At 42.5% G+C, this 26,807-nt stretch overlaps 1 protein-coding gene across 5 annotated transcripts in view; it reads right to left on the bottom strand.

The window, feature by feature from the left end:
- Positions 1–26,807, bottom strand: part of LOC149079672 (epidermal growth factor receptor kinase substrate 8-like) — an 84,511-nt gene that overhangs the window by 47,442 nt on the left and 10,262 nt on the right. For 2 of the 5 annotated variants that reach the window (XM_089240281.1, XM_089240284.1), the window contains exon 1: positions 15,269–15,395. The exons of the other annotated variants lie outside the window; for them this stretch is intronic. The gene's annotated coding sequence lies outside the window, so the exon portion shown is untranslated. Of the gene's footprint in view, positions 1–15,268; positions 15,396–26,807 lie in introns of those variants that run through there. 5 annotated transcript variants of the gene reach the window in all.

Here is a 26,807-nt window from a genome sequence, read left to right as displayed (position 1 = left end):
CGGGGGGGGCGTGCAAAAGTGGAGTGGGCAGATCTAATGTATATGTGTATATATGAATTGACATCATCGTGACCTCCCAGACTTCCAAGTCTCCGCCTATGGTTCACCCCCCCCCCCCCGTAAATACGCATTTGTCCGTAAGTCACTCTTTTTTGTCACTCATATGTTTTTTGGTCAATCTTCAGGCCGTTTACTGACTTGATCCTTCGCTCACTAGGACACTATAATGCTCACACACACTCTGTAGGTCATCTTTTGGCCGTTCACTGATTCGGTCTATTACTCTCTAGGTCACTCTTTTGGTCGATCACGTTTGCATTACTGTTTTTGGTCATTCACATGTCAGTGCACTCTGTTTTGGTGCACTCACGTGCTTGCTCACACACCCCAGGTCACTTTTGCGATCGCTCACCGACCTGATCAGGTCACGGTTAGGTCACTGACTGACTTCGTCCACTGTCGAGGATCTTTAAAATTTCTTCGGGACCATCAGATTTTTGGGATTCATTCTGATCCTCGCTTGTAAACAGACCAGCGCACTGTCAGGACGAAGACGCGGCGATCTCCTTAACGGCGCTGGTACCGGAGTTACAAGAGCTGGGTGGGAGTGGGGGGGGGGAGACGGATCCCCCTATCTTCTCGAGGGGGGGATGTCCGTCAAGGAATCTCACCATTTTCTAATCTATCTTTTCTTTTGATTCCTCTCGACGTAGTACAGTCGAATCCAGTTATAACGAACTCCAAGAGACCGGAGAAATTATTTCGTTATAAAGGAATTCCAGGTTCATACATCGTTCCCATGTTAACTTATCTGGGGGGGGGGCATTAGAAGAGTGTTCGTTAAGACGAGATTTTTTTTTTCGCTACAACGGTATTCGTCAAAACGGGATTCGACTGTATGCGAAGCAGTATCTATGGTCCGTGCAGTGATGGTAACCTCTTCCAGCGAAATTTCCCTTTTGACTAAATCCCCCCCCCCCACGCATTCAGAAAAATGTGCTGTCATCTAGCGGGAAAAATACGTAATCAAGTATTTTACAATAGAAAAGTATTGCAATGCATTAATTTCTTCATTTTTTGCAAAAATTCTTTTGTTTGATGAACTCTCAAAATTTCCCACGAATTACCATCACTGGGTCCGTGTAGATGGGCAGCCGGCGAACGGAAGGGAAAGAGCGTAGTTTCTGGACAGCATGTGGCAAGCGTAGTGCAGGGACGTACCAATCGCTTTAAAGCGATGTAAGGTTGCCGGGAAAGGCCCACAATTGGTGGCAAATAAGAAATCGGTATGCGTGATACTGAGTTGCCACCACGCATTCACTTAATAAAAGCACTTTTCTCTACAAGAGAAATGTTAATCCATGAAGTTAATTTGGGATCAATGATCTTTCATGTTACACAGATTTTTGGTGTTCGTATTTTCTGCTCGTAGTTCGTTTGCAGTTTATTCATTAATGCTTAATTAAATATGAGAGATTAGGAGACATGAAAATATGCATTCATAATGATTAACAAGATTTGTTTCAATTAATGAGCGATCAATTAATTTTAATTTTAAAAAAATCCGATTTTTTTTTTTTTAAATTTGAAAAAAATCATGATATTTTCATACCCCGTCTGGCCATATCGCTATATTGCAATTTACTGCCATTAATGAGTTAGGTTGGAAATGAAGGGGGCCATCTATCGGTGGTCGCCTCTCAAGCCCGTTAGGGGAAAATATATTATCTGTATTCCTCCTTGGGCGAACCCGGGGAGGAATATAGATAAGATATTTTGCTCGCGGGGAACATGGGACTGTGACGGCAAAGGTTGTAGACGCAGGGCCTGAACTAGGGAGGGGGTGCAGGCCCCGGTGTCCCGGACTGGTGAGGGCGAAAATTTCACTCTTTAACCTCTATTTCAACATTACGGGTGCCAAAATGCGTGCTGGCCCCGGCTGACTAAGCATCTAATTGCAGCCCTGGGTAGATGAAAAGCTTACCACCACGCCACTTGGGCGCTTCACACAAAACATATCCCGGAGACCTGTCGACACCCCACCCTTGTTGGGGTGGGGCCATGACTACAGATTCCGTCGGCCCGACTCTTAAGATGATACTGAGCGAAGCCACAAAAAATAGTAGGGAGTCGTCAAAATCGAACTACATAATCAAAGCTTTGATTTTCCAGTGAGGTGATAGATCCCGAGCCTTTAAGCTAGAGCCTCTCCATCAACCTCCTCTTTATGAAGGTAACGGACACGGGCCGCAAAATACCTAAGCTCGGCCTTGAGTACAATGTTTATCTAAAAAAAAAGAAACCTGGGACATTCATCCAATTAAATACCTCATTACCCCCCTTCTTAAGACACGTGCAACGGCCTCCTAATAATAATAATAATTAAGATTCGGAATCGGGTGAACTGCCGTTGCTCAATGCGGCCTAATGTGTCCAGCCTAATTAGCATTCCGGTGCATAATTATAGCGAGACGAGGAAGCAGAATGTCCGTTGAATATTGAAATGCGTTAAAGGCGTACAGTATAAAAAATTCGGCCCTCATTTGAATGTTTTTTCCGTTCCTCATTAATGGGCCGGTATAGGCCTTTGTGACCTTTGACACGAGGATTTCCATTTCGGCAGCCTTAGGAAAAAGTCATCCACGATGTCGAGTCATCTCAATGTCGAGTAGGATTCGACGACCTACAGCTAAGTTTTCAGAATCGGGCCTTGACTGTAGGACCAGAGGACCTAACAGTGAAGTCCTTCGCGTTTTTCACGAGAATTCTCGTATTCAAATTTCCCCCAAAAACCATTTTTTAATCGATGTTTTCAAGGAAACGATAGAGTCATCGTTTATTTAGAAGGAAGTTCTTAACAATGACATTGGAAAGGACAAGGCTCGTTGTTATTCATCACCACAGTTTTAAGAGGAAAGCCTCTCATACAGCAATCGCCTGCACCACGGTGCTCTTTGAAGTATCCAGAGTGCTCGAGTCCGATTTCGTGCTCACGAGCACTTACTTGGTCAACGTTCCCTATTGAACACCTTTGTGAAAATTGCATTCAAGAATTGGAATGAATCCTGATGTCATGCATTCGTATGTTAAATTTTGCCTCGAGGGGTGCTCTTATTTTGATGATGGGTACAGGCAGTGCTCGCGACTAGAAAAATGTTTGAAGACTGATATATACAGGGTGTCTCGTATAAGAGCTAATGCGGCCTTTATCTCATTGATCACAACCGTTCGTAGTAGAAGTATGGTTCCAATTTAAAAAAAAAAAAATGGTCAAAGGTGCGGTCAAAAATTACCTTGCACCAGTTTTGAGAGTGAAGATATACAGTGTGTCACAAAAAAAAAAAAATCAAAATTTTTATACGCGACCCCCCCTATCCTCTAACTCCCAATTAGAAAGTTATTGCCCTGTATCTTCTGTAGCGAACAGAAAAAAAAATTAATTCTGTTTCCAACTTCGCTGAGATATTTGAATTCAAAAATTGGGGGGAAAGGTTATAAAAAGAACAGCAAAAAAACCAAAGGCCGAAATACACTGACGTGACGTGATTTCACGTCCTGTCAGAGAAGTTGTGAATCCTGATTCGTGGAAATTCTGCGTCATATAATTTCCACTTCACCGAATTCCCATGAATCAGAATTCACAACGTCTCTGACGTGATGTTATGATCACATCACGTCAGTGTAGTGTGTTTCGGCCTTTAGGGGCAACGCTCCTTTCCCCTAATTCATGCTGTCCTCTTTTTCCCCAACTTTTATACTTCCTAACAATATCCTGCCTTTAGAGGTTGGTTGCAGGGCCGCAACTAGGGAAGAGCAGGCGGGTCTCGTGCCCCGGGCGCTGAACCCGAGAGGCGGGGGCGAAATTCCATTCTGAAACCTCTCCTTCAACATTTCAAGGCGGCATCAAAATGCGCGCTTGCCACGGGTGACCAAGCACCTAGTTGCAGCCCTGGTTAATTGCTTTTGAAAGTTGAAATTTGCTTTGATTGCAATATTTAGTAAAATATACTTATGGGGGGGGGGGGCACCAAAACTCACTTAAGTGCTTAGGGCCTTAATCCGGCCTGACTACAAAGCTTGAGAATTTGGACAAGAATGTCCCCACTTTTACCATGCAGCAGTCAAGCTCGGAATGACCCCTAACCAAAAACAAACCACCGTCATCAATTCTTTGAAACTTGGCACAATTCTGGTCTATCTCGCCATGGGCAATTTACTACCGATCGAGCTGTGCCGGAAGTGTAAGTCCGTAGCGAGAGGAGAGTCTGCCCCCCCCCCCCCCGAAATGTGAGAGTGGCCAAAATTCGACCACTTTGGTCCCCCCACAGAATGAAATTTTCGGCTACCGGCCTGAGTGCGTATATAGCGTTGTGTGCGCATTTTTTGTGGTTCCATCTATATTCCGAATTGTGAGTGAAGTGTAACGATTGAATATTTGTCCCGTGTCTCTCTCTCTCTCTCTCTCTCTCAGGCCTGCTCCTCTCTGTGGAGAGATTTTAACAAGGAGATCGGCTCGAATTCGTGTCTCGAAAAATTGGGAACCCGCAGAAAAACGAACGTCAACCAACCACCATCTTTGTAAGCACCTGCTCAATGTAACCTCGATTTTGTGTCTTTTAGCTCGCAGGTGGTCGGTCTTTCGGTGCTTAGCACTTCGGGCGTCACATCGTTCTTTCACCATGGCCCAAATCCTCTGGGTGAGTAACCCGCTTATATCCCGCTCATGGGGGACAGATCAAGGGGTCAGTTTCGAGTCCCCGCGACGAGAGTCCGTCGCTCTGACCAACTCGACCGGACCGTCACCATTGCAAGAGCGGCTAATTGTGTAATAAAGCATTGTTAAGACTCTTTATACAAATTCAAAAGAATCGCTCAAGTCACCAGAACAGCTCACGACTCTCTCTCTCCAGAGGACATTTATTATTACGTTGAAGAGAGAGGTAACCCTTGTCAGAGCATAATAGCAAATGCAGAACTAAAAAAAAGACAATTCCCCGGATGTCTCAGCAGGAAACAATTAACAATTTAAAGACGAAGGCCACGCGGCATGAATATTATGAATTATTTCCATTATTATTAACAAGATATTAAACGCTTTTCACAACAGATGGCACCAACCTTCTCTTTGTTTTTACCTAATGGAAATGACCTTGAAGGACCGGTGAGTCCTAAAATAATCGAAAGTTTCCAAACAAAGATCAGATAAAATAACAAACAGTTAGTTATTGGGCAACACCAAAGATATACGACGAGGGTTGGTCATATTTTGGCCATTATGCATTGTTAACGGGGGATAAAGGCTTTTTTTTTTCAAGGTCTGGGGGGTCCTAGAACTGAAACTCGTAGGGAATTAAGTACGGATATCGATATCACGTCGAAACTGACTGAATCGGTGTAAAGAAGCGCGTAGTGACGTCTCGACGACGTCCCGATGTGACGTAAGTGAGAATAACGTCTTCCTCCTGAGCTAGAGATAGAAAAAAAAATGTAATTTTTTTACGGTAAATTGCACAAGCGGCCTCTTTCAGAAGGAAGATGGCGTGGAATAAGCGAGAGCCCGTTCTGCACGAACGGGCCTACGCTTTGGCCCGTCTAGACGGCGTTGCCTCTCTCTAATAAGTGTAAGGCCTCCCCTTCTACTTCTTCCGGAACGGGAAAAATCGTTTGCAATTCTAGGCATATTTTCATCTCGCATCCTCGAGGGCAAGCTGCGATTCTTGTTACTCCCATCATGATGGATAATTGGTTTTCCGCGAATTCAAGTCACCCGTGGTCCTTCTTTGACGGGATCAGAATCTGTGACTACGCGGAAACACGTCTATCTGCGGATTTCTTAGAACGGATTCCTGGTGGGGGTTCCCTCCAGCCCCCAACTCGCAGAATGAGAGATTAATTTAGCATGGTTTAAGGCAGTGGTTCTCAATTTGAGCCCCCACCCCCCTTGTGGCTCTGGGATATTCCGGGGGAGCCACGGGTGAAAATCAGGTGAAAGGGGGAGCCATGAGTGATAGTTACTAGGCAACAGAAATCTGTGAAGAAATAAAGCTTTGAAGTGAAGTATGGTGGGGAAAAATGTGACCACTATCAGAATTCAGAAAAGCTGCCCATTAAAACCAGGACCATCTTAATGCATGGGCCCATCCAGGCATCAACCGGGGGCCCCGTGCCAAAATGATGACTAGATCACACACAATGATCTTCTCGAGTCAGTTGGCATGAAAACAAATTGCTGTTCCCCGTTAAGTATGCTGCGACCCCAGAGCATCAGTTTGCTTGAGGACTCCCTTATGGTGAGACGGCCCTGCATAGAATCCCCCCCCCCTCCTTTAAGAAGGAAGCTTAACTGAACTCTGGCTCACGACAGGAACGAATCCAGGGCGATACATTGGGGGAGGGGCGATTTATTGTGTAGGTTTTCTCTCATTGAATTGCCCCATACTGTACGGGACGGACAAATTTTTCAAACTTAATTCGGCTCTTGGGGTAGGATGATCACCCACTCCTATTTGGATTCGCGCCCGTCCCACAGGCCCAGATCAATTTTTATTTATGAAATTTATGTTCATTCTAAATGTAGTTTTGACTAAATTCAATTCAATAAGTAGAAAGGGTCTTGCTCCTGGGTGAGAGTGTGTGTGTGTGGGGGGGGGGCGAACGAATAAGGTACAGCACAAACAGAGAAAGAAAAGGGAGAAAAAGAAATAGAGTTTCTAAGGGGAAAAAAGCTGGAGGAAAGAACACAAGGGGGGGGGGGTTCCATAGATATCGCCAAGAAGCGCGAGAGGTGATGAGTAGTCAATTGTTATTTTGAGTAATTTTTTGTGGCTTTAATAACAGCATTCCGTCCCTAATTTTTTTGTTTTTGCGTATTTCTGGGTGAGATGAATGCACTTGAATTTTTTGCGGATGACACCTTTGGACCCCTTTCCCTTGCAAGCGGCACATTTCCAGGTCAGTCATCTGACTCGTGGTGCAGTTCCACATCACCTAAGTGGCCAGTGGCACATTTACGTATCACTCAAGTGGCCAGTGGCACATTTACGTATCACTCAAGTGTCCTGCGGAAAATTCACACATCACTTGAGTGACCCAGCGACACAATTCCAGAGCACTTTAGCAACCCGTGGCATGTTCACAAATCGTTAGGGAGGGCGGCTCGTGGCATATTTACAGCACACTTGAGTGACCTCGCGGCACATTTGCGGAATACTCAAGTGATCCAGAACAGCACCGCATGCTACTTAAGTGGCCCGCGACATGTTTTCAAACCAAAGTGGCCCGCACTCTTCTAAAGATTGAGCACCCTTGAGATAAAATACGGATTTGGCATCCGCTCTAGCTTCTACTCCTGCTTCCCCCGACCCCCATTAATGGCGGCGGCGTGATTTTTCAGCATGCAAAAGATTTGTGAAATAGTCCAAAATGGCGAAAAACGTTTAATTCAATTGGAAAAAGAAAGAAAAGTTATAAATAAAACAGACAGAAAATGAAATACTAAGAACTCAAATGCAAAAATCAAACATTTACGGAGAGAACAGTTTACACAGACGAGAGAAATAGATTTTTGCACGAAAATCCAGGAAACACTGATCTGCTCCATAGCTAATGATAGTTCAATAAGTAAAAAGGCTGCTTTGGAGAATTGTTTTGCTGACCGTGTGATGTTTAAAAGAAAAAAAATGGTGAAACAGATGATGACATTAACTACAACGAAAAAAATCTGGCCTAAGGGGGTCATTCAAGTATTACGTCATTTTACGAGGCTCATTTTTCCGCTATAGCTCACCCAATTGGGTAAAGGGCAGAAAATCACTTCATTGTGGTAGGCCTGAGCTATAGTCGGTTTCAGATAAAGATAAAGTATTACGTCAGCATCGAGGGGGGTTTCGGATTTGCTGACTTTTGATGACAAGAGGGGTTTGAAGGTTGCTTACGTCATCAAACACCCCTTTTTTGAAGATATGAAATATTCTAAGCTGCTGACGAAATTTTACTGACGGGGGAGGGGGGGGGGGTGAAAAATGACTGAAAATCTGCGTACGTAATACTTGAATGACCCTTAACTGGTGAAGAAAAAAAACAAATACAGTGAAACTAGCTACAATTCCCGGAGCTGTGCCCCGGGTTTCCTTCAATTACTGGGAGGATTGAAAAAGTGGCAAACCATTATAAAGGAATAAACTATTATGTACATAATACGGGCAGCATCGAAGAAGAGACAAACCATTGTAAAGGGATACGCATGTCTGGAATGAAATGTTAGGGAACCACGGTAAACATTCCGAAAGTGATTGTTGAGGCCAGGAACCATTGTTGCACGACATTTCGGGCATTTGCCCAGCTCTGGCGAACTTTTAAAGTAGCCTATGGTTCGAGCCCCGGTCCTGTTTGGTATATGCGCAAAGTTTGGCGACGATCGGTCTAAAATTGTAGATTTGTATGGGGTTGAACAAACATACATACTTTCACATTTCTATATGTCTAGCTATGATACCCTGCGCTGCCCGGGTTTTCTTCAATTACTGGGAGGATTAGCTTATTTTACACTACTTGGTATTAATGTACTGAATGTAGTCAGTGTGATCCCCGACAGACCTTGCTTTCCCCCTCCAACATTTAAGAATCTGGTGTCCCGATTCTTGAATATTTTATGAAAGAAAGGGTGGACGAAAAAACAGCAATGAAAAGATAGCAGTAGGAATAGAGATATATTTTTTTGGTAATTTTTTTGTGGCAACCACGGTCATTTTCTCCAGACGAAGGCTAATTAGACCGGGACCTACAACTTATTGCCGATTCCGAACGGTAGCCTTTTTTTTTAACATACTCATCGAGAGATCGGAGCGCTAACTGCTCGGTGTGAGACTCCCTGCTGTAGCAATTTTTTTTTTTTTTTTTGTGGTCATGCCGCCGTTTCTGTTGTACCTCCAGGCGTCAGGAAAGTTTCTGACAAGGACGAACCGGGTATTGAACTAGCGACACCTCTAAACATCCTTTGAAACTTTAGGCGAGTATCTTATCGACCTCGGCTACCGCGCCCGTTAAGGACATTCATCTCGCATAGAAAAAAAAAAATGGCGGCAAAAAGCTATTAACAATTATAACAATTGGCTACTCATCCCCTTCCGCGCTTCTTGGCGATATCTATAAAAAGAAAAATAACTTTTCACTTTCTTTTCCTCCAGTTTCTGTTTCTATAGAAATTAGTTATTTCTATTATTATTTTTTTTTCTGTTTCTTTGTGCTGTACTTGATCACGTGTTGATTGAATGACGTCACTATCACTCTAGGGTTTTGGGATTTTTTAAATTCAAGAACTTCACTTTTCAAAGACGTCACCTTGGGACCCTTTCCTTGTAAGCTGGTATATGCGTGGCCCTAACGTATGGGGTCATTCAAGTATTACGTCAGCATCGGGGGGGGGGGTTTAGGATTTGCTGACTTTTGCGCATTGAATTCGACATCTTGGTGGAATTTTTCAGATTTTATCAAAGAGCTTTTACAAAACTTTTATAGTGTAATTCTCCGGTCTTAGAGTTCGTGTTCGGGAAAAACTTTAATTGATGTTTTTGAATGGTTTCCCAAAGGGGTCATTCAAGTATTACATCAGCATCGGGGGGGGAGGGGTTTCGGATTTGCTGACTTTTGATAACAAGGGGGCGAGGGGGGTTTGAAGGTTGCTTACGTCATCAACCACCCCTTTTTGAAGATATGAAATATTCTAAGTTGCTGACGAAATTTTGCTGATGCGGGGGGGGGGGGGGGTCAGTGTTTTGCTGACAAGGGGGGGGGGTCAAAAATGGCTGAAAATCTGCTTACGTAATACTTGAATGGCCACTATTGATGTTGTCAGAATTGTACGTATTTCGTTTTCTATACTGGTTGCTTCCTTCTGTCTTCTATATTTTGGACCTACCGACAGACAGCGACTTCATTTCCAACCCATCTCATTAATGGCAGTAAATTGCAATATAGCGATATGGCCAGACTTAGTGTTTGGTGTAGTAGTATATTTTGGAATTGGAAAATAAGTACCTGAATTTTCACGTTATGTAAGTATCGTGTTAAGTCTGCCTGAAGGTGTCTGCTGAGAGTTTTTTTTTTTCAAATGATGTCGGGGAGGGGGTGGGGGCTTTCGGGTAGTACAAAAGCCTCCTAGATATGTACTACTTAGTAGCATCTGCGGTTAAAGTCTCTCCGTAGAGAGCAACAGACCCACAACGATAAAATCTTCAAACTTCATTCACAGTTCGAAAAATATGTGGTAGATGGCAGCAAGCACTATAACAAGCTTCAAGTTAGGTTCATAACACGGACACGCACATCCCAACGTGTACCAATTCGTTAGAAGTTCCGCAGAAGAATATGGACGAGGTACGTGTGCGGTTTAGTTAGTAGCATCTGCGAGGCTTTGGAAGCACCTGCTACTGATGAATCTATTTGCTCTAGAAAATAGAAGATCTGGACTCTTACCTGGGCAAAGAAGGCTTTAGAGGCCAAAGATGGGCTAGGGGCAGTGGTTCTCCTTTGGCCCCTAAGGGGAAGATATATTATAAGGAAACCCCGAGTGAAAATGAAGTGAGAGTGGGGCCATGGAAGGTGATTGAGTGCGCCCTAGAAAGCTGTGATGAAAAATATAGATATGAAGAAATTTTTTCACGTGAAAATATGGCGAAGGAAAAAAAGTGGCATCACCTTAAACATCTAACAGAATTGTCCATGGACAGGGCCATATAACCAGGGACCAGGTATAAGGAACCAGAGCCATATTTACGCATGGGCACATCTAGGCATGGCCTGGGGGGGGATCTACACGATGAGTTCACGAGTGAGCTCTATAGTGCCACGATTTTTAAGAGTAAATATGTAACTTACTTCCAGCTACGTTCGGGGCCCTAGAGAATCACTTTACCCGATGGCCCATAATGTTGGGACGGCCCTGAACAGAACTTTCACAAGAGAGCAGCTCACTCGAATCTAGCTCGGGGGGGGGGATGGGAGATTGACTTTACAAGGAGCGGACAGTGATTAAGACGGCATGAGCGGATACGGGAAGATGAACCACCGAAAGTGTATATTGCACGGGGATCGCGAATGTTCACCTTCGCCTACACCATAACAACTTTTTCACTACCTATGTAAGACGGTAGGGCCATGGATGAAGAATAGGTGAACGAATCTCGCTCGCATAACCTTCAACTGTTCAAGTAGTATCCATAGAAGGCTTTGCTGCAGCTCCCCCTGCATTTGCATATAGAATTTTAAAAAATACGATTGAATAGCCTATCTAGGATCAGAGAAGTACGAATTCATGGCCTCTACAATCTAGGATGGAGGATTAAAATGAAAAAAATACATCCTCTGGCGAGAAAATTCAAAAATCGGGACTCTCACGGAAACGGTCAAATCTGGTCAAGTACAACTGATCCCTCCCCACCTCCTCTCATTCAAAGCAAATTTCAGCAGGCACTCGACCTATACGTACCTTAGCATACCGTCTCAAGCACACCCGGTAAGTACCTACTGACAGAAAGCTTCGGCCTATGGTTCTTATTCTCAAGACGCAGTCAAGAACTTAATTTAGATGCCAGCCTGAATTTTATTGCGCCTCAAATAAAAAAAAAGAGCCGTAAATTTTTACGATAGGCCTCCATAAGGATCTTTAGCTTGTGACTCCTCAAGCCCGAATTCGAAGGACCCACGCAATAATGGGAGTATCCTCTTGTGGGAAGAATTGCACACACGGGCGTCGGGGTGGTATCTCTCAGCCCATCTTTCTAGACAACGGGTGCCGCCGTTTTATGTATGTATATATGAGAGAAAGCCTGCACCAAGGAGACGACGAGGCGGATTTAAGAGAGGGCCGCATCCTCGAGAGTGACACACACACACAAACATGACTACGCATTACGAAGAATTCGTTTCTAAAATTCATTCATACACACCGGGTTCACCGAGTAACAGGTGACCTTAGTGACCGCCTACGAATAACTAGGCTTTGAGGGTGAAGAAGCGTTGCTTACATAGACTAGATCGGGTATGTTCAAATCTCTCAGGGTTTCCATTATGAATCCCTCCTCGAGTACTAGGCAGATATCCGGCCCAGCCATTTTGCGGCCATCTATACAATAAATATTTATACACCCCCCCCTTTCCCCCAAAAGATGTGGCAGAACCCGAGCCGATGGGCTCGGGGCCAACTATTATTTTTTTAGCTTTATACATACACCGAAAATCCGTTCATTACGGGGGGGGCACTAGTCTTGGTTTGCGTAGAGGGGCCCCCGTGTCTAGGAAATGATAAAAAAATGAAAAACCCATTTACACATCTTTTAGGGCAATCATTAAATTAATCGAATGCTCTAGCTCAAGGGTTCTTAACCGTTTATAATTCACGGACCCTTTGTGCCAATAAGATTGGGCAGGGACTTCTTTACAAATTATATTCCGTGTATACAGCAATGTAAAAACAATGAGTTAATTTTCATTCTAACTCACGGACCTCCTCAAATCTCTCCAAGGAGTCCATAGACCCTGGTTAAGAAACCCCTTTAGTCCATGGGGGTTCTTAACCTTTTTTAGCCGCGACCCAAAACAAGGGCAGCATAAGGATCAACTTCGCGACTCGTGTAATTTTTTTTTACGAAAGAGAAACCATTGATTCAATAAATGTAGTATTTATAACAGGACTGTAAGTGGATTTGAACGACCTATCTAAGAGGCCCGCGGAGAAGCAAGTTCGGGTTGCGACCCACAGCTCTATAAACCCTGGCTGTAACTGTACGACCCTTCTTGGAAGCTGTTGCGAATCAAGTTTTGGTCGGGACTCGTAGCTCAAAAGCTTGGCTGTTAGTGGATTTGAACGACCCAGCTCGGAAACCCCTGCGGATCAAGCTTGGGTTGTGACCCCATAGCTCGAGAAACTCTGGCAGTAAGCGTGCTTGTACGACCAATCTCGGAAGTGCTGCTGATCAAGCTCAGGTTGTGACCCACAGCTAGAGAATCCCTAGCTCTGAAAGAATTTGTACGACCCATCTCGGACGCCCTCGTGAATCAAGTTTTGGCCGGGATCCATAGCTCAAGAGCCCCTGGCAGTCAATTGATTTGAACGACCCGTCTCGGAAGTCCTTCTACCCATGTTTGGGTCGCGACCCGTAGGTTAAGAACCCTCCCCTGCTTTATTCTAATCAAAGACATGCTTCCTTGGTTCGATTTTCCACATTAATCTAGTCGAAAACACGTGTTTAGACATTTCCCGCTGTACATGTACAGCCATGTCCACTCAAATAATGCATCACGAAAATAAACAAAAACAAAGTTAATTAATTCCCCCTGACAGGTCACGGAAAAACTTCTCGGGAACTTTACCAATAATTCTGCAAATAATAAAAGGAAAACCCTTAAATTCAATTTTTTACGCCGCGCTTTTGTTTCCCTGTACGGCATGAAATGCATGAAAACAAACGTGGGAAGGAGGAAAAACAAAGTGCCCGATTCCTCAAGGTCACTTTCGAGTGACGGAATCGCTCTTGAAAAGAAAAAAAGACCACTTATAAACAGCATTGTGATGACCATTAACACAGCGTTTTTCCTTCCTTATAAATAATGCGACTGAATAATATACAAAAATAATTATTACGCTATTTTTCTCCAAGAAAGCTGATTAAAATTCCCGGAAGACCAAATCCATCCCGTCACAAACTATGAAAATACACTCGCATACAGGGTATCCCAAAAAGGAACGAGGATTTCTGCACATTTTGATAGAGAGCATTTTGGCATGCAACACGGATGATACATGAGTAAAGCATCATAGTGACTATAATATTCTGCAGATACCGATGGAGGCAATCAAAACGAGCATTTCGACATGCGATATGGACGATATCCGTAACATAGCTTCATAGTCTAATGACTAAAATATTCGCAGATATCGATAGAAGTCATAGAAACGAGCATTTTGATATGCAACATGGATGATATTCGTACATAGCGTCATAGTCTAATCATGACTAATATTCTGCAGATATCGATAGAGGTAACGAGCAAAGAGGTAACATCGTAACGAGCATTTTGACATGCCAACATGGATGATATCCGAATATAGCGTCATAGTCTAACTATGACTAAAACATTCTACAGGTACCGATAGGGATCATCCAGAAAAGCATTTTGGCATGCAACATATGGATGATATCTGAATATAACGTCTAATCATGACTAAAATATTCTGCAGATATCGATAGAAGTCATCGAGACAAGCATTTTGATGTACAACATGGGTGATCTCTGAATAAGACGTCATAGTCAGGGCAGCAGCTAGAAGCCGGGTCATCCGGGGCAAGCACGCATTTTGGCGTATGTGTAATGTTGAAGGAGAGGTTAAAGGGAGAAATTTGCACCCCCTCTGGTCTGACACTTAAGGTACCAGATTTGCCTGCTCCTCCTACCTCCCCCCTCCAAGTTGGGGCCCTGGTCATATATTATGCTATGCTTAAATTAAGAGACAATCCTGATGTGAATTCTCATATGCAACTTGATCAGGTGGGGAGGGGGGGGGGATATCGATCAATGAATACTCGCCAGCATGAAACCACGACACGATAAATTGCTCTTGGGTGCTTTAGTGAGCACAGCGGTGTTCGGAAGATGTCAGTTAAGAAATTTCTCCTCTTGAGAAATCCCATCTGTGACTGAACTAATGAATGCCCTCTCTACTAAGGGGCAACCCTTAAATAACCCTTTAAATTTATGATTAAGACACTAGGGGTCCACAAACTTATTTTCACGGTTACGAGCACCGAGTGTCCATTAGCCTTCTCCATCAGCCTATAAATATGCCATCTCCTACATACGCGCGCCAGCTGGAAGATAATCAGAAGAGACAACCCCCCCCCCCCCCAATATCTCACGAGCACTAAATCATGAAACGGGCATCTAATATTCTCAAGAGCACCACTCACTGTGCTCAAGAACAGCGAGAACTTTGTGACTGATGTCCAATTTAAACCTTCAATACTAGAAGAAAAAAACCGTATTCAGGCCGTTTCTATTATCGGTTCTTCCACAGTTAAGTTAAAATAGGCTAAATCGGCCTAACACCAGGCATGAATTAAAATTAAATCCATTCGAAATTAGAAGGAAAAATTCCTGAAATTTCCAGCGATCTCGAATGAAGCTCGCTGTTAAGGTAGGCATCATAGGCCCTAGTAAGAATTCAGGCCGAAACGACACTAAAAATACAGTATAAAACTACGATCAGACTTACTGCGTCGTATTAAAAAGATGGTTTTCCTTCGTAAGCACCCGAACACTTCGAACGTTAGAGTAAATATAAACGCCCTGTCATCGAAAAAATGCCCGTCTACGTTCCGCTAAAAAAATAAATGTAGGCGTAATAGGCGTTTCGACTTAAAATACGCAGCGCCTACGTGACGGTATGTTTTTTGGCTACACTTCACGAATGAGATGAAGCAATCACCATCATGCATATAATACACAAGATATTTGAAAGTGGTCATCAATGAAAATATCAATTTAATCCCGATTTAATGATATCAGCAGGCCCATGTCTCAAAAAGCCCTGCAATTTTTTCCGTACATAGGCCATGACGTTATCTTATTGCCCGTAGGAGAAAACATTCGCTATACGCACGAACAGTTTTTTCTTCTTGAATCGGAGCCAGAAAATGACAATGACGAATCAATCAGAGGCCGTGACATCGAAAAATGTCACCTTGCCATCATTTGTTACGCCGTAGACGCCTATACGCAGTGCCGGGCCGTGATTGGGTTCGGTAACTGAGCTGTCACTACTACACTGGGGCGACTTATACGGATGTAGGGGAAAAAAAAGGCCCTGATACTACCCTAGACCAGACATCTTCAACTTTAGACAGCGCGAGTCACAATTAACATTTTAATGAAGCCCGCTAGCTACTAAGCTATATGTATAATCAAAGAGCTCGGTGGGCCATACGTTAAAGATCCCCTAACCATAGACCAATATGATTTCACAACATCTCTTGTACCGAGAATCCGTAGAAAAGGCTCGCGTATTTCCTAGAAATACGTACGCATATTCCTAGAAATATGTACGTTGGAAATATATGCATACGAGACTGACTTACCCCCAGAAATGAGTATGAGGTTTGCTTCCCAGACAGTTTTTCAAGACAGCGTATTCTCATAAATGCATAAGAGCCGCATTCCTAGATTTGCATACGGGAGAGGGGCTTGCTTATTCTCTAAAAATGCATACGACAGAGGCTTGCTTACTCTCTGAAAAAAGCATACGACACTTACTTGATTCCTAGAAATGAATACGAGGTTTACTTACCTCCCCTCCCCCCTAGAAATTAGTACGAGGCTTGCTTTTCCAGACCGGTTTTCGAGGCGTATGTATTCCTAGAAATGCGTACGAGGCGTGTTTTCCTAGAAATGCGTACGAGGCGTGTTTCCCCAGAAACGAGTACGAGGCTTGCGCTCCTAGACATGCGTATGTATAGGAGGCGTAATGTATTCCTAGAAATGCGTATATATAGGAGGCGTATTGTATTCCTAGAAATGCGTGCAAGAGGCATGTCTCCACAGAAATGAGTACGAGGCTCGCGCTCCCAGACATGCGTATATATAGGAGGCGTAATGTATTCTTAGAAATGCGTATATATAGGAGGCGTAATGTATTCCTAGAAATGCGTATATATATATATAGGAAGCGTAATGTATTCCTAGAAATGAATACGAGTCTCGCGGTTCCACAAACATGCACGAGTCCGATTTTACCAATAGAAATTCGTAGGCGGCGTCCGTATCCTCGAAATAAATACGAATGAACGGCTGACCCAAGAAATACGCAATATTAACTAATTATTTAACCGTAGACTTGCGTATAAGGCGAGCGTAAAAAAACATATGCACTGTTTGAAAGTCGAAGGGTGCACGCCTCCTGGAGTAGCTATTCCTTACCACTATGTGCCCGACACCGATGTGCATGAGTGTCGTAATTAGTCTAGAGCTATGGGTGCTCAGCTTGAGCGAATTCCGATTTGTGAACTATTCATAAATTGGTGCTCGCGTCACTTATTCTACAAAACACAGCGCCCCTGGCTACGACGTTACTTCCTACGTGGCTGGCGTATGTTGGGTGGTTTAAATGTGTGTGTCGATCAAGACTTTTCAAGCATTAAAAACTTTTCGGGAGCAACAGTGAGCACCCAGAAATAAATTGACAAGGTGTAGGCCTAAAATATCAGAATACGATATCATTGTTTATCTTCGGGACCCCCGTAAGCGAGGATTTATCGGGTGTTGGAGATCATTAGGGCCCCAAACGGGTCAATGTATCACGTCCTCGATACGCCATGGTGCAAAACGGCATTATGTCAACGACGATATTAAAACCTTAGATATCTCTCTCTTTCCATAGTCAGTAAATCCTTCCAAGAGAATCGGCCGTATTTTTTGTATATAAAAAGGCAATCTTATCTCGATCATCTCGGAGACTATTCTAGGCCTATAGGCCTATATTAAAAGACATCGTTAGGGGGAAAAAAGACATTTTTCTGAGAGTTCCGTGAGGTGTGAAAAAAAAACTCCAGAGATGTATATTTCGACTCTCCATTTGATAAGAACGTAGTAATACAGATAGGCCAACGCAGCCTAGTTAGTGGGGGGAAAAAAAACCAGCTCGAGTATGTCATCACCTTCGCGTGTCAAATGGGAATAGTGTCCGTAAGACAATATCGCATCGAACAAGTCGTTAGCGGGAGACAAAGGCATCGAATCGTATTTCAATACGGATCCAAAAATGACCACATGGAGCTCCAAATTCCCAAAGATCAGCAAGCTTTTGTCTGCGATGATATAAATTAATGTTCGATTGGAACTCTAGAGATCGGGGGGGGGGGGTGTTCTTAACCTTTTATATTCCAAACGGAACCTTTTGCGCCAATGAGACGAAGGCTAAGGATTCCCCCCCTCCACCTCGCCCCGGTCAATTAGATCAGGAGTGTGGTCAGCCTTTTTCCCAAGCCGTGCCACAATCAAGATTATTTTCAATGCACGTGCCGCTCTATGAATTTTAAAAAAAAAGCAGACCATACATCCCGTTTTTACGGGAAACTAGAATTCTCTTGGCAGCCTACAAGATCATCATTCATAACAGATTGTTTAAAAGTTGGAGAGAATTTCTTTGATTTTGGGGAAAATGGAATAGAATTTTTTCCATTTTTTTAAAAGCGTTTGCGTGCCACGGGTGAATTAGTTGAAGGCCATAGACGCCAGAACCTGAGGACTCAGGAGGGGGGGGGGGATGTGCTGACATAGCCTATGTAAGTACAGGAGTCCCGTATTTGTACAGTTCCCCTTTCCAAAATTTTTCTTTTATTTACGAAACGCCAAAAAAAAAAAATTATGGAAGATGATTTTTGCGGTCCGTCAAAAAATCTAATAAATTTCGAAAAATTATTCTACATGTATTGGACGAAACTTTTTGCGGACCAACCGTTGAAAAACATTGCTCGGGTTCAGCGGTTCTCCACCAGTGCTCCGCGGAGCCCTTGGGGTTCCTTATGCACTTCCCAGGGGCTCTGCGGCCACTCGAGGATAATAAAATAAATCAATAAATTTGATAAACAAACAAACAAAAAAAAGAGGCCTAAAGGGTACCGCGATATAAATAATATACAAAAAAGGGCTCCTCTTTTATACACTGAAAAGCGAGTCAGAAAAGGTTGAGAAACCTTTTTGTCCCATCGCTTCCCCCAAAGCAATTTTTTTTCTGTCATCGCCCCTCGACGCAATCTAACCCATAGGATCCTATGTCATACCCGTAGCTTCTACCGCCCCCTGGAACATTCCATCGCTCCGGGGGGGGGGCGCGTTAACGCCCACGTTGGGAATCACAGCTCTAGTTTGACGCAGGGCCCACGATGAGGAGGCACACTTTTTGTGGAATCCCTATTCTAACAATATTGTCCAGCTCACTACGGCTGTCTCAGGCCGGCATTGTACTATAAAAGTTTTGTAAAAGCTCTTCGATAAAACTTGAAAAAAAAACAACCAATTAGTCCTGTGTTTTCCAAAGCGGACAATACCGTCCCCCGGGGGGTGGGGCTGTAGAAGCTTTGGGTTTAGTATAGTATTCTATAGGTTGGCGTGGATTCGGGACGATGGAACAAAAAAGTTTGGGAAACTATGAATTAGCCTATCGGTTACATTCGCTCGAATGCAACAGATAAGCTTATAGGTTGTTTTTTTTCTCAAGTTTTGCAAACAATGTTTTATAAAACTTTTAAAGTGTAATCCCCCGGCCTTAAGGAATTCTAGTGCCCTCTCTGAGATACATTTATAAATTTTAAAGATAAGCAATTCTACAACCTTTACCAAAATTCGAACCATGTTAAAAAAAAAAAAAAAAAAAAAAAAAGTCTACGCATTATTATACATAGGCATTACCGAACATTCAAACCAGTTCCTTAGGCCGGATTTGCATAAACGTAATTACAAGGCTCTTCTCTCATCTCGTATCATCTTCAAAACGAGAAATAATAATACAAGAAAGCAACAAAAAAAAAAAAGATGGCGAATGAGTCAATGGATGCAAATTTCTCTATTAATGCAATCGTTTTTCTGTCAAAAGAATAAAATTCTTCTTCAGGTCCGGAAACAGTGTCAAGGCAGTGAGTGCTATAGGCAGGCAGGCATCTATCTCACTGGGGTATAGGCCAACTTGATTCCGGTTCAACCTGTGGTTTCGGTTTTGTTTTTTTAACAAAAACTAGGCATGAAATGACCGAAACTAGACACCCGAGAGTTTGTGTTTATTATTGTCAGGAATTTCTTCAACACGTGTGTGTATGTGTCCGTTTTCTGTGGAGGTTACGGTTTACGAAATGAAGCCTTAAAAAAAAAAAAAATCAAGATAGACAGGATTCCATATGCCTATTTTATTCCCATCTTGAAACGAAAAGCCAAAAAAAAAAATCGCACGTGCTCTCGAATACGATTACTTTTAATGTACCCCACACAAGTTTCCGTGACATTCATCATAAACACCTAGGAGAGAGCGGTTTCAAATTTCAAGACCGAAAAAAAGCAAGCTCCAAAGAAAAAAGCCGGGCTTTGTATGAGCCCATAATTCTACGTAGCTCCAGTTCAAAGCCAGTTCGAGGTCTACTGGATCCACGGAATCCATAAACCAACCCGTATTAAATTGAACACCCCCCCACACACACACACAGACATAAAGGGCCGTCTAAGAGCATCGTGGGGCTCCTACGTGGTAATAAATTTGTGCCTTTCAACTGACATGCTTTAAACATGCACACGTTTATACGCGAAAATTTTTAACATATCCCATTTTTCATGAGGCCCCTCTGCAGTTGAGGGCCGTGGTCTAGTGAGCCCGTGCAAAGAAGGGAATGCCCTCCGCCATACACAAGCGCACGCGAATGCAAGCCAACGTGTCGGGAAGGGCGACTAATTGTGTAAGTTCGTATGATCGTCCCGTATTTACGGAACAGACCAATTTTTCTGGCTTTTGGGAAGGACTATCGCCCCCATTGCTTTCCTCCGGATCGGCGTCTGCCCACAAGGTTTTTTCAAACCCAAGGCTAGCAAAACACCACCCTCTACAGAATTTGGCGACCGTCCAATTTTCCTATATACGAGGCTTCGACCAATGGGTTTAACCAAATTTTTGTCTTTGCGTTAGGTGTTGTCCATTTACCCACCGACTCATATTGGTTGCGGGAACAGCAGGGACAATGCTTCTCTCACTGCAGGAGCGTAACAATTTTTTTTATCTTTTCTTGTGAAAGATAGATGGCAATCGAAACCCATGGCCCGCGGACAATGGCCTCCGTAGTCATCTGATGTGACCCACGACCTCAAACATAATTTTGTAAAAGTGAACTAACTAACCGGCACATTTCTAGCTTGCTTAAGGGACCCGGCGCATACTTATAAGAAACTTAACTGACCGGCGGCACATCTCCAGATCACTTAATCGAGTGGCCCAGCGACACGTTTCCAAATCAACGAAGTGGCCCGCACTCCCTTAAAGATTGGGAAAAACAATCTTTAATCACTAACGCATAAGGTTAAGTCTCAACACCCTTGATCGAGACCTAAAAAAACGCTTGTTTTCCATCTCTCTCTCTCTCTCCCCCCCCCCCCACTAACGTTTCCAGGGACGCCGGAAATCAAAAATGTTCGGTATGACTCGAATAATGAACATAATGTTCACTTGGATATGTATGAAGACCATACGTCACACATTCAACAAAAATGTCCCGTTTTTGCTAAATCTCCCATCGCCCGAACGGGAGGGATGAGCTATATTTGAATGATGATTGGTGTTACGTTCAGCAACATGAGCATATATGTTCCGGCGTCCCTGAACATTTCTAATCTCGAACCTAAAACCCACACGAAGAAACGAAAGACAGCCGCCCCCCCCCCCGTCCAATAAAAGCAAGTATTGTTTACCAGCACAACACACACACATAAATTACTAGATTATACAATCATTCCATTATCTACGGAATTTCAATGAAGTCCAGTCCGAACGGCACAACAAAAGAGGACGACGGGACGGATGGACAATGCCACTGTCCAGCGCGCGCGAGATAATAAACTCTTTTATAATGTCACGATAATGAAAAAGTGGCCGCCGTCGAGGAGCAATTAACGACAAGAAAAAAAGTGGTCGCTTGTGGGCCATTTTCACTCATTACCTAAGCAGCAGTAGGTCCTTGGACTTGATTAAAGGAGAGAAAGGACCTCTCTCGAATGAATGAACGAATTTACACCGCGGCGTATCTAAATGGGCATTTCGGCCATTGTACGGCAATTGGGTCACAGATGCGACGGGCGGCCACATTTCACACTTCTCTTCTCTGACCTTTGGCCCTTAATGAAGTAGGGGGAAGGAAAAAAAAGTTTAATTGGTAAAACAAAATTGCCCACGGTCTGCATGAGATTATGGGCCAGTAATATTCGAGATGGGCCGCCTTATTATAATAATAAAAGGCCTAGAGAAGATTTTTTTTCCTTCTTCGGCCTGAATTTTTTTTATCAAGAAATTGAAAGAATTCTCGAACAATTAAACGAGATTTACCCGGGGCAATAAATCAATCAACCAATCAGATGCAAAAAAAAAGAAGTACAATGCGTGTTGTTGAACTTGATCGCACGTACTCTATCCGCCTAGGCCTGTGCCAGGCCATATTAAAAGAAAGATCTGAACCAATAGAAACGCGAGTCCTTTTTTAAGACTCTATACCCTTCATTGCTCTTTTCTCATTAATTCTTCATTATTTCCCACGGGTATTCGACACTCCTGATTCTAGATCATTGATGATGATGACGACGACCCAATATCAATACAGGTGTTTGTGTGTATTCAAGAGCCCCGAAAAGGCCGCGTTAAGCCAAGCTAGGCCTCGAATTTGAAACGAATGTAATATGCGAGAGTCATGTTCGAGCTTCCGTCTTGACCTAAGAAGTCAGAACTCAAACACACCCGTCTGTCATGTTTTGTTCTGGAGACTCAGCCCGGGTAGTGTCAAGGCCGTCTCAAGAGCATCGGGGGTTGCGGGGGGGGGGGGGGGGGGAAAGTGATGCTCTGGGCTATCTACCTGATTCGAAGCAGCACATACTTACTCTCGAAATTTGCAGTACCAGATCATTATGGATTCCTCCCTAATGCGTGAGGCCATGCCCATACGTTGAGAAGACCTTGCGTGGTGGTTCCTCAATTAGCACTCATTCGAGGGCCCCTTAGCTGGCCAGCAACTTAGGAATGAAATGGATGGGTCCTGCTTCCCACCCTATGTTCAAATGGGATACGGTAGCATCGCCCCCGACGTTTCGCCTCCGGTACATTTCGCCCCTGACCGTATGGGTGAGTGAATAATAGAGAATATGAGCGATCGTTTTCGTGATCAAATTAGCGACTAGTGACCACGTTAGTGACCACACTCACTTGGCCTCTCATACGGTCACGAACTGTCGCTTACAGTCACCCAATCACTCATTTGGTCAGTCATACGGTCACACACTTATATGGGCTTTCATACAGTCAGTCACTTAGTCACTCATACGATCAGGGCAAGCGAAATGTCACCCACTCATGTGGTCTCTCCCTCACAGCGACCACACTTGGTCAGTCTTATGGCCACTCGCACAATCACTTGGTTACTCTCACAGTCAGTCATTTACTCGGTCACTCATACGATCAGCACAAGCAAAATGTCGGGGGGAGAAACGCGACAGGAGCGTTTCGTAACCATTCAATAAATTTCCGTAAACCATTCAAATAGTGTAGTGCTTAAAAAAATTCGTAGTTGTAAAAATTCCAAATTTCCCGGATCTCCCTGGTAGAGACCTCACAGTTTGGACAATCCCCCACCAACCCCGCACTATGCCGTGCAGGCATCCTCATCCTAGCCTCAATCCCAGTTTATTTCTCGACTAGACTCTTCATGTACACCCTGTGAAATGCGTAAGAGGCCGGTGTATCCGGAGAAATGCACGGAAAAACTGTTGCGTATCCTGGAAAAACGCAGGAGGATTGGTCAGAAATGCGCAGAAAAAGCACGCGTAACCCCTTAAAATTCGTAGGAGGCCTTGCTACTTATCGAAATTTGCGTACGTATATGCGTACCCATCGAAAAACGTAAAGTACTACAAGGAAATGTTTAAGAATCGTACGACACCTCCCTAAGACGCCAGAGGCTTGTGTGTGTGTGCGTACCGTCATTCATTTGTACTCTCTAGATTATGCGTACTCCGGATACACAATGCGAACGACGTACCTACACCTAGAAATGTGCAGGAGGCTCGTACTGATTTGTATATTGCGCCATGAGACTGATTGAAAAGCTTTTTGCACTTTATTACTCTATCCTTCTTTACGCCATCGCTTATCATAATTTACACAGGGACTATAACTGAATGATCTTTCAGCTATACCAAATATGCTTAACCCATGGCCCACTGACCAACTGTGGCCCTCGGAGTCATGATATGGCCCGCGACCTCAAATCTAATTCATTAAAAATGAATCATTTCCGGATCACTCAAAGGACCCGCAGCCTTTTTTACAGGTCATGTGAGTGACCCGCGACAAATTTCCACATCACTCAAGTCACATATCGGTGACCCGCGGCTTATTTATAGATCGCGCTTGAGTAACGGCCAGCCTTGAGTACTAACTGAGTGACCTGCGACACAGTTCCAGGGCATGTAAGCGGCCCGCGGCACAATTCCAGCGCACTTAAACGACCAGCGGCTCATTTAGATAGCTTAAGTGAATCGCGGCACATTTAAAGACCACTTAAGCGGCCCGCGACAAGTCTTCAAAACCAATGAAGTGGCCCACACTCTCCTGAAGATTGAGCCCCATTTAGGCATACCAACAAGGGTATACGCGTACCGCCGGTTGCAAACCACTTTCCCAGTCCACGTGATGATGCTGAGCTGGATTACATTCGTCGCATTAGGCAGAAATTCAAGAAACACGCAATTTCGTTTTCGAACCAGGCCAGGCTTATTGAGCAGCTCCTTAAGGGAGAGGGTACAGAGAAAAATCCAGAAAATAAAATTCTCAGCCAATCAAGACCTTGTTATGTCATCGCATCTGCGTATATTATACGTATTTCCCATTCTCCTGTCATAATACACAAAATAAGCAGCAAAAAAAAAAACAGAGGGGGAGAAAATTGCACCAAATATATATATATAATGCGGCCCGTTACTACAATAACGGAAGTCCGACGAAACGACCCTCACAATGGACAACAGCAACAACTTCTTCAGTATTTAGGTCAGTTACAAAAGCCCACACACACCACTGCCATTTCCATCATGTTACGAAACTATGCGATGGTGACGCAGTTTAATTCTCTCTCTCAAAATCCGGACAATGCGTTTATTCTCTTCTCTGCCTCACAGTACGGGCATAAACAACTTTCAGTTTCCATATAACGGACTCCCGGTCGTTTTATAAAGTACTGTAGTTCTCGTCGTGGGCTCCCCAGTCTTACCAAGTCCGGGGAAATGAGTGGCCCCGAGCATTTCTTGCTACCCCCCAGAACACAAAGGTTCCATATTTTGGTGGGGGGAGGGAAAATCACTTGGTAGGCATCCAAAAAAGGTACGCGTGATTACAGAATGTACGGAAAATGTATGTTATGCATAACATGCACGCACTGGACGAAAATGAAAATTCAAAATTAATGAAGCAAATGATTTCAGAATTGATTCCGGCATGAATAAAACATATAATTTCAGAATTGATTCATTAATTCCGAATTAATGAAAAATATAACAAATTACAAAAGTGGTGAATGATTCCAGAATAAATGAAAAAAAATCATTTCAGAATAAATAGAACAAATAATTAGAGATGGGACGAGCATTCGGTTGCTATTCGGCCCCTTTTGCTGAATATTCAGTTCGGCCGAATACTGCCAAGGTATTCGGCCGAATATCTGTGTAAATCTAAGTACAAGATAATTTAAAAAAAATTATATAAGAATTTTTCCCATAAAAATTTACTGATTATATTTTATTGTGTGGTGTATATCTCCTCATTGCCATTTTTTACATATTTATTTAAATGATAAATTGCATAATTACAATACAATTTCAATCATTTAAAAATTACCAATAAATGTTTTTAATTAAAAACATCAATTTTATTTGTGATTGTGATGAATTTTAAGAAAATTGCTATTCGGCCACTGAATATTCGGTATTCGGCCAAACCAATATTCGTCCCATTCCTACAAATAATTTCAGAATTATTAACATCTTTGTTTCAGAGGTACACGTGTGTACCTTAATTTTTGATAGTTTTAATGATTATTTTCCCAAGTTAACACCTGAGGTGCACAAATGGCTACCGATTCAAATATAAATGATCCCAGTAAAAATATCAACCCAAGTTGTCAATTAAATAAAAAAAATTATTTTAGAAGGAAATTTTGACATACAATGAACACAAATCAATCAAAACGAATTCAGTTTTGGCTCAGGTTTGAAGAGAATAAAAGAAACAATTTCAGAATTGATTCTTTTAATGAAAAATAATAATTTCAGAATTGATTCTTTTAATGAAAAATAATAATTTGAGAATTGGATTCTTTTAATGAAAAATAATTTCAAAATTGATTCTTTTAATGAAAAATAATAATTTCAGAATTGATTCTTTTAATGAAAAATAATAATTTGAGAATTGGATTCTTTTAATGAAAAATAATTTCAAAATTGATTCTTTTAATGAAAAATAATAATTTCAGAATTGATTCTTTTAATGAAAAATAATAATTTGAGAATTGGATTCTTTTAATGAAAAATAATTTCAAAATTGATTCTTTTAATGAAAAATAATAATTTCAGAATTGATTCTTTTAATGAAAAATAATAATTTGAGAATTGGATTCTTTTAATGAAAAATAATTTCAAAATTGATTCTTTTAATGAAAAATAATAATTTCAGAATTGATTCTTTTAATGAAAAATAATAATTTCAGAATTGATACATTTAGTGAAGAATAATTTCAGAATTAATTCTTTTATTGAAAAATAATAATTTCAGAACTAACAAAAGAAATAATTTCAGAATTGATTACTTTCATGAAATATAACAATTTCAGAATAGATGATTCTAATTAAAAAAATTAATTTCAAAATTAATGATTCTTTCAATGAAAAATAATAATTTGAGAATTGGATTCTTTTAATGAAAAATAATTTCAGGATTGATGATTCTATAAAATAAAAAATAATTTCGGATT

Source organism: Pholcus phalangioides, unplaced genomic scaffold (genome assembly GCF_987345545.1).
Source record: "Pholcus phalangioides strain wild (caught in Gottingen) unplaced genomic scaffold, Ppha-v1.0 ptg000012l_1, whole genome shotgun sequence".
In the NCBI taxonomy this organism is placed as follows: Eukaryota; Metazoa; Arthropoda; class Arachnida; order Araneae; family Pholcidae; genus Pholcus; species Pholcus phalangioides.
The sequence above is the reverse complement of the archived record's forward strand: the minus strand, read 5'-3'. Positions and strand labels throughout refer to the sequence as shown.